The 15,057-nt window shown below is 43.7% G+C and overlaps 1 pseudogene; it reads left to right on the plus strand.

Annotated features, from left to right (window-relative positions):
- Positions 1 to 201: 201 nt before the first annotated feature.
- LOC132376741 (myosin-9-like) lies at positions 202 to 14,577 on the plus strand (annotated as a pseudogene).
- Positions 14,578 to 15,057: the final 480 nt, after the last annotated feature.

Genomic DNA, 15,057 nt, shown 5'->3' on the forward strand with positions numbered 1-15,057 from the left:
GGATTTCCCAAGGTGGAGAGTTTGGTGGGACTGATATAAATTTCACAAGGACCATCACTTAAGTACTCAACAACAGTCTGCCGAAAGCTTCTGATTGATATTCAAGAAAAGCTATTTAACTTTTGCATAAACCAGAGTAGTTTTCAATGTGCTTTGAAATCACACTGCCTGAAAGGTGCTAAAGAGGTCAAGACTTCCAGCATGAGATATGAGGAACAGACTGTCACCCAGGCATTACAAACACTGGTGATAGAAAGTGATAGTGAAGATTATGAAGAAGGTTTATACACCAACTTAAAACATGTTACTGAAGAATTAGTATGTAAATTTTGGGGAAAAAAAGTGCATGTTTTGTGAGTTTTTTTGGCCAGCTGGATACAGATCTTTGGACTCCTGCACACTCTCTGGTCTCCTGCACCTCTGGGAAAGAACCGTGGTCTCTAATTCTCTCTTTAAGGATTTGCCTTGTGCACTTATTACATCATCTCTTGAATTCTTCTCTTTCTTCTTGCATTTTCTTATCAGTCCCTTGACCCAACCCATCCTCTGACCCATACCCACTGCTCCCATATCACCTCAGAGGTAGAGAATAGGCTTCCAAACCTTATTAAGTCAAGTTTCTAGAAAACCAGAGCACCTTATTCAACACTACGAATCAAATGAAAATGTTTATCAGTGATCACTGTGTTACAGATATAGTCAGACCAAGACTGGGACAACAAAGGGCAAAAATAGACTTGGAGAGGAAAAACACTGTGAAATACATACACACACACACACACACACACACACACACACACACACAAGAACACTCGGGGAAGGACTTCCTCTCAATCATGCCTCCTTAAACGATAATTATTCATGACCAAAAATAATTTACTATTGGTTATTAGTTTTTGTTTTAACTCTTTCAGAGGTCCTTAAACCCATTCTCACTTCCTAGCAAAACCCCCTAGGAAAAAGATGTGAACTCAAATCAGATTTCCTTTATCCAACCACCATCTGAATTTCTTCATTGTTTTATTACATCAAATAAGTCCAAGTGTTTCCGACAAGGTTGTTTCTGCACCCTTTGACCCCACAGGCTTCAAATTCCCTATAAAGATGGCTTCCTATTTAATTCTGCTTTAGTTTCCTAGCATGGCAAACCCTCATTTAGGTAAATAGCTTAATATAGAGGTGTCTCCTGTTACTATAAATTAAGAATCCTTCTCAATATTATGTAACATTTATCTCCACTGAGACCTAATGAGCATTTATTTCCTATTTGCGATGTCATACATTTGAGAAAAAAGCCTTTAAAAAATATTCCTAAGCCTGGGAGTTTCCTAATATCTCAATATTTGATATGATATTTAAAAACCTAAAACATTTGTCTGCCACTGCTTTTATTTGAATTTGGGATCCCATCTTTTTATGGAGATGCTTCAAATGGTCCTTTGAAGGTAAACAGATGATATTATTAACTATTTCCATCATGGAGTGGTTAAAGGCAGGGAAAGTGAGAACTAGAATCTCTCTCCAGAACTCCAGACCTGAATGTACACTGTTTACAAGGTATTTTCACCTGGCTGCCCCCGAGTGTTCTGACTTCACAGGAATTCCTCAAAAACCAGTTCCTTCTCCTGACAGATTCCATTCAAGGACTGGCATGCATCTTGTAACTCCTGTGGTCTTTTTTAGCTCTTTCCTCTCTTTCCTAATAAATCCAGTAAATCATCAGTCTTGTTTGAAAAATGGTACAATGCACACATCCACCCCTCACACACTTCCACCCTACCGCATACACATCCCTCTGTCTCTTTCCAATGAGATATTCATAGTCAGCCCATCAGCTCTCAGCTTAATTAATGATTTAATTTCCCTCTCAGACTCCAGGTTGCCCCCTCCAAGTTATTCTCTACATTGCAACAGTCTTCTTTCTTTCTGAATACATGCTTGTAATAAAAATAAAGCAGTACGTTCTCTACATTTGAAAGCTGATCACATAATTTCCCCACTTAAAATCTCTAATACAATGCATTGTCTTCAAGAGCTGAGTGAAAATTCCAGCAGCTCTAAGGCTGTTCCTGAACAAGCCCTTGCTTACATCTCCAGCCTCATGTTTTATCCCTCTGAGTCCCAGCCACATCCAGCTACATTAAGTCCCTCTCAATAGTCCAGACACTCTCTCCTGCCTCTAACCCTTTGCACATGCAGGTACTCCTGTTTAACTGTCTGTTACTCAACATTCAGGTCTCGGCTTGGATTTCATGTCTTCCAATGGCTTTTTCCAGACCCTCCCAGCCTGACATCTCTTTCAAGACTGGGTCAATGGGTCAAGGTCCCACCTATATGCTTCTGTAATCGCCTATGTTTACCTGTGTCATAGGAGGTATTACCTGTATTACAAATTTCTTCTTTCTTACTCTGATTTGCTCGGTAAATAATGAACACCTTGAACATAAAAAATAGCCACAAACCCAGCGGAATTCTTAGCTTATAGTAGGCATTCCAGAAGTATTTGTTGAATGATAAAGTGAATGAATGAATCTCAATGCCATAGACCCTCAAGTTGAATCAATATCCCAAGACAAGTTCATGTTCCAAGCAGAATGCTTGAATTTCCTGGGCTGTTAGAAACCCAGAAGAACTACAGTCTCCTCCTCACTGATGACCACAATCTTGACAGGCACCTTACAAAGGAAAATATCTCTTCACTGTTGCCAAAGGGGTTGGTGGGCAGTAAAATTCAATGACTCCTAAGCCTTGTATTAGGATCTTCGCTCAGTATCTCTGGAAATGCAATGCCACAGGTCTGCGTGTAATGAACAGAAGGCAATCAGTGGGTCTCCCTGTCAAAAGGACTGTTTCCAGTAAAGACAAGAAATGACGAAGGGGCATTTGTCTCTTTCCTTCTTGCCTTTTTGAATTCCTTCCTTTCCTCATAGAGTTAGGGTTCAAGCACGTGTGCATGCGCGCACACACACATGCTTACAGATTACCGCTTGCACATTTGCAGCCTCTGGTCACAGAGGAGTGAGGCAAGTACCCAAACAGGTCATGTTTCACGATATCTAAGGTGCGCTCTCAGTTGCATTAAATATTTATCAGCCAGCGTCTGTTCACTGAGTACTTAGGTATGTTTAATTTTTTTAGTGTTATTTTCTGTCTGGAATTAAAATAGTGGCTTTAGCCAAAGATAACAAAAGGACTTATACCATAGATGTATACAGCAGAGCATCCTGGAATCACCTATTCTCAACTCACCCCGTTGATGCAAGGTTAGGAAGGTGCTCCAAGGCTAAGAAACGTTCTGAGCATCTGTCGGTTTCATTTTGCATCAGGAAAACGAAAAAGATAAGAAAGGAAGAGTTGGTAACTGTGGTATGAATCATTTGGTCTTAAAGGCTGATTCACCCCTAAAAAGAAAAGGAATTCAGCCTCAGGCCAATCTGACGGGGTGGTGGGGGGAGGACATCAAGTTTATTGACACTGTTCATTGGCGGAAGGACTGGGACGGACTTAAGAGGGTGTCTAGCTCCTCATTTTCCTAGGGCAGCTGAAGCCCCTAAAATGGCACCAGTAATAGGATGATGTACTTTCAGTCAATGATGTGGGTGGTTTCCCTTTCCTCCCCCCAGCTATTCAAGCTGTATTCAGTGGGAGACACATAGTAATTTGCTGAAAATCACGATTTGCTAAGAAACTCTCACAAAACCCCAAGAGCCCATTATATTAACAGAAGTGACAAGAAAATAAATATTTTTGACAAGGGAGTGCTCCTATCTGGGGAAGATGGCTGCAATGTCGGTGATTATTCAGCAAATCAAACTTATTTAAACACACTGTCTCTAATACTTAATAAATGTTATAGTGTGGCTTTTTGTGGCTAATAAAACTTGGTTTACATTCCACCCCGTGCCTTCTATGATTCGCCTCCCTGGGCTCACTTAAAGTGCATTAAGAGGCAGCAAGCAAGATGAGGGCGATTTGCTGCAAAACTTAAATAATTCATTTATGCACCACTGCTTTCAGACTGTGTTTTTACAAATGCTGTAATGAGACAAGCTGTGAAATGTTCTACATGGGGAAAAAGGCAGGAAAGTCCCTGGAAGAAAACCTCCTTTCCATGACTTATTCCTTTGAGGTGCAGGACAGAAACAAGGGAATCATCTCTTACAGAAACGTCTGTGCTATTTACCTACTTCTCAAAAATAGGGCATCAACTAGCTGTCGTTTATACTTTTCCATTAACTAGAATTAAAGTCATACCATATTGGAGAGTCTTAATTCCTGAGTTAATTTGTAAAATTGATATGTCTAATTAAACTCCCAAAAGGATATTTGGGGAGAAAGTCTTGACAAAAATTGTTTTAAGTTTCTCTGAATAAGTAACTGGGCAAAAATATCCAATAAACATTGTAATATAAAAAAAGATATACACTTGAACTGTTAGATAATAAAGCATATGATAAAACAATGATATTTAAAAGAGTATGGCCCTAATCACAGAATAAGTAGGCAACCAAGGAAACAGTCTAAAAAGAAATAGGTGAAAGAGATAAAAGTCTAGAAGCAAGTGAAGAATCAACACAATTCAATTTACAATAAATGTAGCACTGCACATCAGTGAGAAAAGAATATATATATATATATTTATGTAAAATTCAACATTTCCTAGTTTCTTACTTGAAAAAGAAATTGTATTCAAGGAATTTACCAACTGACATTCCAAATAGAGTGATGACATTCATTACAAGTGCTATTGAAAAGATCTATAAAGTACTTATAAAAGATCTAGAAAAAATATAACTGAACATTTATATAATTTTGGAGGAGGAAAGATCATTCTAAGGTATAACAAAGAGATAAGCTGCAAATAAAGAGACTACTATATTTTGTTACTGAGAAATATAAAAACGGACAACTGTACTAAGAGCACTATTAACAAAATTAAAAGACAAATAACAAATTTCTAAAATATCTTAAATGTATTGGAAAAGGAGTTAATATCACTATTACATAGGTTTCTTACATATCAAAAAGAACTATTTTTTTGAAAATGAGCAAAGAATATGGTTAGAGAAGACAGAATATGAGATATATAAAATAAAACAACCCTCGTTCGCTTTTGCTTGTCACAATAGCAGAGATAAAACGTTCTGCTAATGGTGAGGGAATGGGAAAAAAGTCATTCTCCTAAACCGCCGATGAAAGTGTTAGTTGGTTCAATTTTTTTTCTAGTGGGAATATTCTCCAGTGACTACGCATTGCAAAATGTTTTTAAAATACATCTTTTGAACCACAAATTTCTATTCTAGGAATTTATACCAGAAATCAACCAAAGAAATTTACAAAGATGTATGTATAAAGAAGCTCATCACAAGGTTCTTTCATAATGGTAAAAATTTTCGGAAAACAAAACTTTTTTCAAAGTAGGATGCTTACGTGTTTTTGGCTACTATGTAGCTAGTAATAATATTCATGTCAGGCAAACTAGTCTCTAAGGGAAAAGCATCACTAGAGATTAAAAAACAAAATAAAGAAACAGACTCACTACATCTAGATAATGTTGAAGTCACCATGAAATGTCAACAATGGAGATGGGCAGAAATAATAAGAAGGTAGGAAACGAACCAGGGAAATAGAGTCTAAGACCTGGGAGTAGAGACTTTAATGAAAAGGGTAGCTGACAGCATCATATGCTAAAGAGGGGCCAAGATAATGAGGAAGGGAAAGAATCCATTAGATTTCATATCTGAGGCATAATTGACAACTTTGATAAAATAATCTTAGGAGAGGGCTCAGGATAGAAGCCTGTGGGGACTCGAGGTGTAAGTCTGAATCAGGGAAACACTAGCTCTAGTTGCTTTGGGCCTGGGAGACGAACCAGGAGATTGTGGGAAAATACAGGCAATAAACTAAGAAAATCTGCACTAAGGCTGCGGCAGTGATAGTGGGAGAGCATGGATTGTCAAGTATTGAGGCGCATATCTGAGGTGGGAACAAAGGGATTCGTTAAGTGACTAGATTGTAGGGCTTAAGGCTGGAGGGAGCCAAGGAGAGAGACAAGCTGAACGTGTCTTTGAGGTGTCTATCTAGTTGAGAAATGGGAATAGATGACACATTAAACAGAGTCTTGAATACATGAGGGAGAATGGTTTGGGGGGAAATACAATGAATTCCATTTTGGATATGGGATGTATGAGATGACTGATGTGTAATATTCTATTAGAAATATCTAGAAGGCACTTGGATTTACAGATCTTGAACTTATAAGAAAGATAGAGATGAAAATATAGAATTGTGATTTATCTACACACAGAAAGATAAATTCATATGACTAAAATAGTGTAGTAACAGTATATAAGAAAATCCTTAGAGCTAAAACAGAGGAGAATACAGCAGAAAAGCTGAAAAACCCAGGCATGAAACATGATGGTAAAGGAGCCAGGGAGGAAGATACAATGCAGAAAATAAAGAATCCAATTCCTTATGAAAGAGATGCTTCTGTTCTTATACACATAAAAGCCTGAAAATCTTCTGTCTTCTTTCAAACCAGGATGGAAATAGTTGCAAGGAAAGTGGAAAAATTCTGGCTGGAAAGTCCTCCTACAGATCCAAAGTCCACAGCTATAAATGAACCGCAAGATAGGGCCAGTCGTGCATTTTGTAAACAAGAAGAAACAGTTCTCAGACAAAAAAAAACCCTTGCATTTGGCTCTAAAATTAACATTCATGAGTTTGATAAATTAACTTTTTTTTCTAGTCCAGTCTATCTGGCTTTCTCTGCTTTTGTATGTTGCCTCTGAGTAGAGCATTCCATTAAGTGTCTTCTATATCCCACTTCACCTATGCTACCTCTCTTGAGCCCTCAGGTCATCTCTCCTCTGCTCTTTATAAAAACAGATTGGAACATGATTTTTTGGTTATGCTCCTCTAATGGAAGAAACTGGTTTGGCTGAACTAGATACCAGTTCCATTTTGATGGGCTTATATTCTTTTGCTTGGGCTGCCATAACAAAATACCATAGACTGGATGGCTTAATATCAGAAATTTATTTTCTCACTGTTCTGGGGACTAGAAGTCGTGATCAAGGTCCAGCCAAGTTGGGTTCCGATGAGAACTCTCTTCCTGGCTTAAAGACAGCTGACTTCTAGCTGTGTCCTCACGTGGCTTTTCCTCTGTGTCATATGAAAGGAAGAGTGGGGGTGGGGGCAAGAGCTCTTTGGTGTCTCTTCATAGAAGGACACTAATCCCATTAGATCGGGGCTCCACCCTTATGACCTCACCTAATTTACTTACCTCCTAAAAATTCTGTCTCCAAATATTACATTGGGGGTTAGGGCTTCAATATATAAATTGGACAGGGGAGCGGGGTGGGCACAATGCCATCCACACCAGGGCTTATTTTGCTGAGATAATTCAAAAGGCAGACTATTCCAGAGCCAAATGGCTGTGGGTTTTGAGTACCTGTTTAAGCTGTTAAAAGAGCTCTAGAGAATCTCATGAGAACTGAAGATTGTTGGTTGAGTTTTCTTTTCTTGATATTCAAGAGAGTTGGTCTCTGTAAACACTCTAAAATTGTAATACCTAATTTTTTTTTAGTTGATGTAAAAAAATATTTATTATTTACTGATATAAGTAATTAACTTGTAAATTTATGTAAGGCTGACCGTCTCTCCATCATGGTGAGCTCTAAATAATAACATGGAACCATGATAAGGAATATTTACATGGAACGGATGCAAGAGTTAACAGCTTAAACTATAAAATCATTTGAAAATCGGGCATATCAGAGTGTGGAGGATTATTTCGACAGGCTCTTGGTGTCTGTGGCTCATCTCCAGAGAAGATCCCAGAGAATCATATAATAACTCTCTGGACACCCTGTCATTGGGAAGGTGGAAGCCATTGGATTGCGGTGGGAGGTTCAGTAGGAGAGCTGATATTGGCCACAGCCATAGCCCTGGCCTTGCTGCTTGAATTTTGTCCCAATCGCACCATTTGGCATTAGTGATTAACCCCAAGAAGAAGGGAAAGGGCACAAAAAGCTGAAAGGAGGAAACAATAAAAGGTACTTGCCTCTAAGAGTACTAAAGAGGCTGAAAGCACACAGCTTCCCTGTTTGCACTTCAACAGTAAAGATGAAACACCAGCGGGAAGAGGATTTTTCTCTTGCCTCCATGCAGCAGCTATAGGAGAACGTCCAGTGAGATTATACCAGTGTTGCTGAAGTCATGAGAAAAATAGGAATGTACCCATAGCCAGCATTGTCAGGCAGTGGCAGAGGCCAGGAACAATGAGGGGCAGCAACTAAGGGAGGCCCACAGAGTCCCCGGGAAGACTCAAGCGAGATCTCAGGGGTGCTTGGAGCCAAAGAGAAGAATTAATATAGCTGAGCTCTTCATTGTTTCCCCAGTGGGCTGTATGCCTACAACTACTGCTAATATGGCACAGAGTGTTCAATTTCCTTAAGGTGGCAAGGGCAGGGATATAAGGAATGCAGTTGCCTTGTGTCTGCGTAGCTGCCTGCAATGTTGGTGCTATGGAGGCGCATAAGTCTCTAGAAGGCAGGCTACATCAGTTTAACTGTCCATCCACAGGGCCTAAAAAGTACACCACCCAGCCGCAGCAGGAAGATGAGGGAGCAACTCTTTGATGGCCTGAGCTAATCAATGGTGGCAAGGCTGTGACTCTTGAAGGCCACAGAAAGAGAGAAGGGTGTCATCAGCAGCTGAGGCATGAAAAGGTCTTGCTATTCATATGAATGCAATCATCTAACACAAGTCACTCCCCCTACACACACACACACACACACACACACACACACATACATGCAAAGTTGTGCCCTTCTTCTTTTAACTGCATCTTTCACCTACCCACTCACCCCACGCCAACACGTACACAAACTGTGGTTGTAAGCCATCTTTGTTCTTTTAAGGTTGATTTTCACTTCAGCCTTACTTCACTTGGAAGTTGATATTAGGGTGAGGAGAAATCCTCACACATATGGAGAAGGGTCAAGGAAGGAGGAAGTTGGGTCACACGATGATGCACCCCAGTCCTAACACTTCATCCCCACCCTCTCTCACCACCAACAGAAGAATATACTTTTTGCAGATGAAACCTCGATAAAAACTTCCAAGCCAGGATTCAATTTGCTTTCCAGTGTGGGAAAATGAGTGAACTCCTGTGGGTTCTTCCTGAGCATGAGGGAAAAAATACAATAGAAAATAAACATGTAGACGCTCTCAGGGCACCCGTCTAAAAATGTCATGATTGGAGCCCAGCCTGAAAGCTGCATCAGCTGCTTTACCTCAACTTTTTGCCCTTTTCCCAACATGCACATATTTATAACCTGGGTTTCCCAAACAGATTACTCTGTATTTCCGCCATCTGGTTTATGGATTTTTTTCTAAACATGCTACAGGCTGCCAAACGGTAAAGCTAGTAAGATTCTTGTTGGAGAGAAAGCAGCTCTGGCAGAGTGTTGTAAAATAACATCACATTAGCTACTTGGAAGCAGTAGCAGAGCTCCAGAGATTCAAGAACTCTGGAAGACTTTGAGAGGGTTTAATGAGGATGCTACCAGATCACTTATGTTTTTTGGCAGAATATTAAAATATTCTCTTCTACACGGATAGGGAGAATCTTACCAAAGAGTAAAAGGTGAAATGTTGTTTTAATTTTGCCATCTTTTTATGACTGTGTCTCCACTGTAGAAAAATGGTGTGGTGGATGGACCTAGAGATGATCACACTAAGTGAAGTAAGTCAGAAAGAGCAAAGACAAATATCATATGATATCACTTATACGTGAATCTAAAAAAAGGTACAAATGAACTTATTTACAAAACAGAAACAGACTCATAGACATAGAAAACAAACTTATGGTTACCAAAGGGGAAAGGTGGTAGGGGAAGGATAAATTAGGAATATGGGATTAACAGATACACACCACTATATATAAAATAAATAATCAACAAGGGCCTACTGTAGAGCACAGGGAACTCTACTTGGTATTCTGTAATAACCTATATGGGAAAAGAATCTGAAAAAGAATATTTATGTATATATATATACATCTGAATCACTTTGCTGTACACTTGAAACTAACACAACATGGTAAATCAACTATACTTCAATAAAAAAAATAAATTATTTTAAAAGAGAGAAAAAAAAGAAAAATGGTGTGGCTTCATTTATGCAGAGACCCAGCTATTGCATTTTTTGCTTCCATTTCTGCCATGAAATAGCATCCAGACAATGTTAAAACAGGCCTCCCTTGTTCAATGGAAGGTCCCATAAAGTTCATGTCACAGCAGCATTTTTGTTAAGTGAATCCTATTACACTGTTCAATTCCATTATAAATGTCAGAGCTTCAGTCTACGGGAAAGCAGCTGGCCCTGAGTAGAATGAAATCACAGGTCAGAATGTGAAAAATATCCTCAAAACACTTATTTAAAGGAACAAATCATATCGGTTGGAAGGTATTATCATTCAAGATATGTTTAAAAGTATTCTGCACTCAAATAATAACATAAGAAATAAAAATACAAGGGTGAGAAATTCTGGCAGCTTTCTCATCTTCAATCTGACTTCTACATTTCAACTAGTGTTAAGAAAGAAATTCCTAATGATCAGAACATTTGGCTAAGGATGTTTTATTTTGTTTTAATCCACTTTAATTACCTGAAAATTTCTAAATTGATATCCTAGGTCTTTTTTTTTTTTTTTTTTTTTTTTTTTTGCAGGGGGTGGTGATGAGGTAGAGTACACTTTTTCCAGACTTTTATGTTAATCTCTCTAAATATCTTTATCTGTATCCTTATACTAGGGCAACAAAGAGGACAGTGTAAAATACAATACCCAAAGTGTGCATTTCTTGTTTCCCTGATGAGTTCTGTTCTAGTGTGTGCAGAAACAGGTGTTGTTTAGCAAATGGCTTTGTGGCTTTGACAAGGCAATGGTTGTTTGTAGATTTTGTGATTGTTTGGGACTTAACGTCAGAGTTGTTTCATTTAGCGGATAATGTTTTTCTCATTTGGGGCTATTAGCATATCAAGTGCTATTTTTTGAGTTTAGAAAAATTTTGAACACTGACTAGATAGATGTATTCATTCACTCATCCATTCATTCACTTATTTTTTTAATATATATTTATTGGAGTATAATTGCTTCACAATACTGTGTTAGTTTCTGTTGTACAACAAAGAGAATCAGCCATATGCATACATATGTCCCCATATCTCCTCCCTCTTGAGCCTCCCTCCCATCCTCCCTATCCCACCTCTCTAGGTCATCACAAAGCACCGAGCTGATCTCCCTGTGCTATGCTGCTGCTTCCCACTAGCTATTTTACATTCAGTAGTGTATATATGTCAATGCTACTCTTACTTCGCCCCAGCTTCCCCTTCCCACCTCGTGTCCTCAAGTCCATTCTCTATGTCTACAATCCCACTACGGGGCATATACCCTGAGAAAACCATAATTCAAAAAGAGACATGTACCACAATGTTCATTGCAGCACTATTTACAATAGCCAGGATCCAGAACCAACCTAAATGTCCAACGACAGATGAATGGATAAAGAAGATGTGACACATATATACAATGGAATATCACTTATTTCTTAATACAAGATCAGAAACAAGATGACTTCCCTAAAGATGCCCATAGTGCCAGAAAAGATTGAGTGTCTCTAAAATGTTGAGCACAGTATGTATAACCTGTCATTTAATCACCACTCTTAAAAATATAGGAATTATTCTCCCCATTGTAGAAACGTGTAAACTGAGGTTCAGAAGGGGCATGTAATTTGCCCAAGGTTATACTAGTATTAAGTGACAGAGTCCAGATTTCAACCTGGGGTTCTCTGACGTAAAACCCCAATGCAACTTCCACTACAACACCCTGCTGTTTAAGAATTGTTAGCAGTTTAAGAATGAGATCATCAAATTATAATGATGAAACGGGACTCCTGAGTTTTGCAACCATAACTGTATGCTGTTCCCAGAATGAAGATGTTTTAATTCAAGAATTCCTTAAGTTTAGAGGTCTAGGAGGCAACTGCTCTATAAAGGAGAGGAATACCGGGACTATTTAAAATAAATTTCCAGCCCTTAGCAGCCTTTTTTTTTTTTTTATAAATTTATTTATTTATTTTTGGCTGTGTTGGGTCTTCGTTTCTGTGCGAGGGCTTTCTCTAGTTGCAGTGAGCGGGGGCCACTCTTCATCGCGGTGCGCGGGCCTCTCACTATCAAGGCCTCTCTTGCTGCAGAGCACAGGCTCCAGACGCGCAGGCTCAGTGATTGTGGCTCACGGGCCCAGTTGCTCCGCGGCATGTGGGATCTTCCCAGACCAGGGCTCGAACCCGTGTCCCCTGCATTGGCAGGCAGATTCTCAACCACTGCGCCACCAGAGAAGCCCCCTTAGCAGCCTTTTGATAACATATTTACTGACAGTTGGAGATCCTCCTGACATTAGTTTTATGGGATAAAATCTACCATCCCCCCAGCTGTAGGAGCTGCAGGTCAAGTTCACCGAGGGAGAGCGCGTGCTCACGGAGCTAGCCGACAAGGTCTCCAAGCTGCAGGTCGAGATGGACAATGTGACGGGTCTTCTCACGCAGTCAGACAGCAAGTCCAGCAAGCTCACCAAGGACTTCTCCGCTCTGGAGTCCCAGCTGCATGACACGCAGGAGCTCCTGCAGGAGGATAACCGGCAGAAGCTGAGTCTGGGCACCAAGCTGAAGCAGATGAGGGATGAGAAGAACTCCTTAAAAGAGCAGCTGGAGGAGGAGGAGGAGGAGGCCAAGCGGAACCTCGAGAAGCAGATCGCCACCCTGCACGCCCAGGTCACCGACATGAGGAGGAAGATGGAAGGCGGCGTGGGGTGCCTGGAGACAGCCAAGGAGGCCGAGAGGAAGCTCCAGAAGGACCTGGAGGGGCTGAGCCAGCGCTACGAGGAGAAGGTGGCCGCCTACGACCAGCTGGAGAAGACCAAGACGCGGCTGCAGCAGGAGCTGGACGACCTGCTCGTGGACCTGGACCACCAGCGGCAGAGCGTCTCCAACCTGGAGAAGAAGCGGAAGAAGTTCCACCCCCTCCTGGCCGAGGACAAGACCATCTCCGCCAAGTACGCACAGGAGCGCGACCGGGCGGAGGCGGAGGCCCGGGAGAAGGAGACCAAGGCGCTGCCTCTGGCCCGGGCTCTGGAGGAGGCCATGGGGCAGGAGGCGGAGCTGGAGCGGCTCAAGCAGTTCCGCACGGAGATGGAGGGCCTCATGAGCTCCCAGGACGACGTCGGCCAGAGCGTCCACGAGCTAGAGACGTCCAAGCGGGCCCCGGAGCGGCAGGTGGAGGAGATGAAGACCAGCTCGGGAGCTGGAGGACGAGCTGCAGGCCGCCGAGGATGCCGAGCTGAGGCTGGAGGTGAGCCTGCAGGCCACGAAGGCCCAGTTCGAGCGGGACCTGCAGGGCCGCGACGAGCAGAGCGAGGAGAAGAAGCAGGAGCTGGTCAGACAGGCGCGGGAGATGGAAGCCTAGCTGGAGGATGGAGGAAGCAGCGCTCTATGGCCGTGGCCGCTCGGAAGAAGCTGGAGATGGACCTGAGGGACCTGGAGGCCCACATAGACTCGGCCAACAAGAACCGGGACGAAGCCCTCAAACGAACCAGGACGAAGCTGCAGGCCCAGATGAAGGACTGCCTGGGGGAGCTGGAGGACACTGGCGCCTCCCGCGAGGAGATCCTGGCGCAGGCCAAGGAGAACGAGAAACTGAAGAGCACGGAGGCCGAGACGATCCAGCTGCAGGAGGAGCTGGCAGCTGCCGAGCGTGCCAAGCGCCAGGCCCAGCAGGAGCGGGGCCAGCTGGCTGACGAGAGGGCCAACAGCAGCGGCAAAGGTGCCCTGGCGTTGGAGGAGAAGCGGCGCCTGGAGACCTGCATCGCGCAGCCGGAGGAGGAGCTGGCGGAGGGGGCAGGGCAGCACGGAGCTGGGGAACGACAGGCTGAAGAAGGCGAACCTGCAGAGCGACCAGATCAACACCCATCTGAACGAGAACGCGGCAGCAGCAGGAGAGCCAGAATAAGGAGCTCAAGGGCAAGCTGCAGGAGATGGAGGGCCCCGTCAAGTCCAAGTCCAAGGCCTCCATCGCCGCCCTCGAGGCCAAGATCGCACGGCTGGAGGAGCAGCTGGACAACGAGCCCAAGGAGCGCCAGGCGGCCTGCAAGCAGGTGCGTCGGGCCGAGAAGGAGCTGGAGGATGCGGCGCTGCGGGTGGACGATTAGCGGGGGAACGCGGAGCAGCACGGGGACCGGGCGGACAAGGCGCCCGCGCGTCTGAAGCAGCTCAAGCGGCAGCGGGAGGAGGCCCAGCGCGCTAACGCCTCCCGCCGGAAACCGCAGCGCGAGCTGGAGGATGCCACGGAGACCTTGGGCGCCAGGAACCGCGAGGTCAGCTCCCTCAAGAGCCAGCTCAGGCGTGGGGACCTGCCGTGCCCCGCCGAATGGCCCGGAAAGGGGCCGGCGACCGCTCGGACGAGGAGGTGGACGGCAGAGCCCATGGGGCTGAGGCCAGAGCTGCGGAATAATCACCTCTTCTCCTGCTGCCCGAGACGGACGACAACGACGACTCCGCCTCCCCTTCCCAGCCTCCGCAGCACCCCTTCCTCCCTCCGGGGACTGCTGTGGCTGTGACCCCACCTCGTCCCCCCGGGCCAGGGGACCTCAGGCCTCACCTCCCCGCCCATCCCCCCAGGCCTCCTTGAAGGGCTTTCCGGCTTCCTCTGCTGCAGCCCCTCCTGCCCCCCTCCAACCCTCGCCCCCGAATCTGATACCAAAGAGTCAAGAGTCCTGGGCCCTGACCCAGGAACAGAGCCGCCCACAGGATGCCCCCCCCCCCTTGCCACAAAGCACAAGGTGGTGACGTGAGGAGGGCAGGCCTCCGGGGATGGGCAAGAGAGTTTTCTACGAATCTAGTTTTCTTCAGACGAAGGAGTTTTGCTAGCCCGATGCCCCAGAAGAGTTGTCACCTTCCCCCGCCTCCGCCACCCTGTCGCTTCTTTGCTGTT

This window comes from Balaenoptera ricei, chromosome 13 (genome assembly GCF_028023285.1).
Source record: "Balaenoptera ricei isolate mBalRic1 chromosome 13, mBalRic1.hap2, whole genome shotgun sequence".
NCBI lineage: Eukaryota > Metazoa > Chordata > Mammalia > Artiodactyla > Balaenopteridae > Balaenoptera > Balaenoptera ricei.